Below are 3,686 nucleotides of genomic sequence, written 5' to 3'. Positions count from 1 at the left end.
TGACTCATACATTTGATGGTCTGTATCATTGTTTAGCAATAAGGACTATCATATCACTGCTACAAAATTATTTTGAGATTGTTAATTTAACATTGCACTTCTTTTTTATTTTTTTTTCTTGAGATTTCAGTTTGGTTTTATTTTTTTTTTTTAATTTTATTTTATTTAACTTTGCAATATTGTATTGGTTTTGCCATATATCAAAATGAATCTGCCACATTGCACTTCTAAACCAAGGATAACTGTCCCTCAGGGGATGTTGAGCAATATCAGTAGACATTTTTTGCTGTCACACTGATGAAGGGCAGGTGGTGGGCAAGGATGCTTCTAAGCATCCTACAATGTACAGGACAGACCCCACTACAGAGAAGGACCTGGCAGAGAATATCCAGTAGTACAGAGACGGAGGACCCTGAATTAAAGAATATTTGTGTTTCTATTATCGATAGCTGTCTTAGGTGGTTTCCATAATGTTCTCCATTTCATATCTCTGCCACAGAAATTAGAGTTCCCCTTATGTCTGTAATACTTGTTTAAAAGTTTCAACCAATACAATATTATAAAGTAATTAGCCTCTAATTAAAATAAATACATTTAATTAAAAATAAGTTTCAACCTCAATCAACATTAAGTTTTTTCCCAGGCTGAAGGTTGTGAATTAGATATCTTCCTGTTTATTAAACTAGTACTCACTTTGAGCAAAGATTTGTATATTCAGTAAGCAAGTTATTTATTATTACCATACATCTACATAACTTTATGCCTTCTTCTCAACAGTTAACCATGTCCAAAGATTTTTTATGAAATATTGTTCTGCAATTGATTTTGGGGTGGGTATTTTTGACCATAAAATGTTTTAAACTTTTATATAGTTAAATTTGTTTTTCTTTTTACTTCTGATTTTCTCCCTTCATAAGAATAGTTTTCTCACCTGTAGATTTTATGTATGGTTTTATATGATCATCTGAAATGGACTGTTTGCTTTTACACTGGGGACTTTTGTCTTTTTTAAAAAGATGAATTAAATAGTAAACCACTTCATTTCCTTCCACATAGATGACCATTTATTCCAAATTTTTTTCAACAATCCAGCCTTTTCCAATCAAATTGAAGTACAAAAAAAAATATTGGAGTACAATCTTCCCATACACTAGTGTTTATATCTAAGGGGATCTAATTCCTAATCATTCAACAAATATTAACAATACACATGCTATTTGCTAGAAATTCCTGGGTAGATTATATATTAGATTCTCTTGAGTCAAGGTATTTTCTAAATTAGTTATTAATTCATTATTAATTATTGTTTTGATTGTTCTGTTACTGCTAAAAACTGAATGGAACATCAAAAATTGATTAAAACATAATGGTTTTGATGTTCCATTTAGTTTTGTTTAATGCATTTATCTGAAATTACTCTTTTAACTGGTTTAACATTTTTGCCATTCTATTTCATAATTTATAATTTTCTTAATTGTGTTTTTAAAACAAATGCACATGTATTCATGTACATATGGGAAAATAAGAAGTAAACAAGGGAGCTGAAATCACTGATGCTTGGAATCTTGCATTATAGTGACAACATCACAGTATACTGAAATAAAAATGTCCTTAGGCTTAAATCTGGAGAAGGTAATGGCACCCCACTCCAGTACTCTTGCCTAGAAAATCCCATGGACGGAGGAGCCTGGTAGGCTGCAGTCCATGGGGTCACTAGGAGTCAGACACGACTGAGAGACTTGACTTTCACTTTTCACTTTCATGCATTGGAGAAGGAAATGGCAACCCACTCCAGTGTTCTTGCCTGGAGAATCCCAGGGATGGCAGAGCCTGGTGGGCTGCCTTCTATGGGGTCGCACAGAGTTGGACACGACTGAAGCAACTTAGCAGCAGCAGCAGCAGGCTTAAATCATGTGAAGAAATTTATCCAGAATAAGAGAATGAATTTTCATGACCTAATGGACTCACAGAGTATGGTCTGGAAAAGTCCTTGCATGCTGTCCAAAGATCAGAACTAGAATTAGGATGTTCCCAGTGGATTTATGAAAAAAATTAAAAACATTTAGCCCAAGAATAACAAATAAAATATATCTCATAAAAAAAAAAACAACAGAGATAAGGGCACTTTCCTGGCTCTCCAGTGGTCAGGACTTTGCCTTCCAGCGCATGGGCTGTGGGTTCAATCCCTGGTTGGGAAGGTAAGATCCCACATGTCTCACAGCTAAAGACCTAGAACATAAAACAGATGTAATATTGGAACACTTTTAATAAAGGCTAAAAATGGTCCACATCCAAAAAAAAAAAAAAAAATGAAAAGAGAGACAGGGCAAATTGATAAGGTTTTTCACACCCTACAGATATCATTGCTTCTGTCTTTGGAAAAGAGGTATTTTTCTTTCTGATCTTTCCTGGGTATCAAGGGATATAGCTGAAGTTGAAATGTTGCCAAATCAAGAACACCACATTGTCTCAGGGGCTATTTGAGCTTGTTAGATCTTTCCCCTTTATTTTATCTCTCTCTCTCTCTCCCATGCTTTTTATATTTATTTAATATAGGGCAGAAAGTCATTGTAGCTAAAAGGAATCTCAACTGTATTATTCGCTCAGTAGCTTGTGAACTGGAATTTCTGGGTACTATTTAAACATCCTTTAGGAGAAAGATAATCTGATCTCACAAGCTTGAGGTGTCATCACCCATGGCTTAAGGAAGGTGGTGCTGGGTGAGAAATTCATACAGTAACACAGCCCAGGAGGCTATGGTGTGTGTGTATACTTGTGCCTTGTGGAGTGAGAGCAGTTGTTACAGCAAAGGCAACTGCACCCACATATTAAGGTGACGTAATAAGGTGACAGAGGCCAAAACTCCATCAAAGATGGTACTAAGAAGATGATCTGATATAATTTACAGGATTTCTTTGCAGCTAAATCCATAAAGTTCTGGAAACAACATGGAAGGATGGATTCTCTATGGACTGAAGGTTCAGCTATAGCAGGGAAGCCTCCTTGTTCCTTAGGATCCTTGACACCATCTCTAACCACTCCCCCTCCTGCTTGTTCCTTCACTCCACTGGCTTCCTTGCATTTGAACATGTGACCAGCTTCTTCCTTAGTTACTTTGCAGTGGCCGTTCTCTCTACCAGACACACGCTTCTCCTGGTATCACGGTATTACCTTCTCTCTTTGCCTTGATGTATCTTCGTAGAACCCCTTGTTTGTAAGCCTTGCCTGAATACTTGGTACAAAATAATGTTCATACTACACTCTCCTTTGTACATGTTTTTGTTTTCTTCATAACACCTGTCACCTTATAACATATTCTATATTTATTTGAATATTATCTTTTACCACCCTTGGATTGTGAGAGATTTGTTTTTAAGTGTCTCTATTTATCCCCTATATGTACTTGAAACATGTTGACTAGCATAATGTTTCTCAAATGTGTAAAAGACTTTCTCATTAAAACTGTAAATGCATGAACTCCTTGGAAATGTTCTGAGAATGAGACAAAAGTATCTAATTAGAGGTGAAATGGAATATACCTTCAAGGAGAATTTATCTATATACAACTCATTAACATCAATTTCTTGTCAGCAAAATAGAAATTACAGAAGTTCAGCCATGTGTGTTACACCTGTTTGAAAATTATTCACGCTATTTTCTTTTTTCCCAGTAGTCATTTCCATCAC

Source organism: Bos indicus x Bos taurus, chromosome 7 (assembly GCF_003369695.1).
Source record: "Bos indicus x Bos taurus breed Angus x Brahman F1 hybrid chromosome 7, Bos_hybrid_MaternalHap_v2.0, whole genome shotgun sequence".
NCBI classification, from domain to species: Eukaryota; Metazoa; Chordata; class Mammalia; order Artiodactyla; family Bovidae; genus Bos; species Bos indicus x Bos taurus.
The sequence above is the reverse complement of the archived record's forward strand: the minus strand, read 5'-3'. Positions refer to the sequence as shown.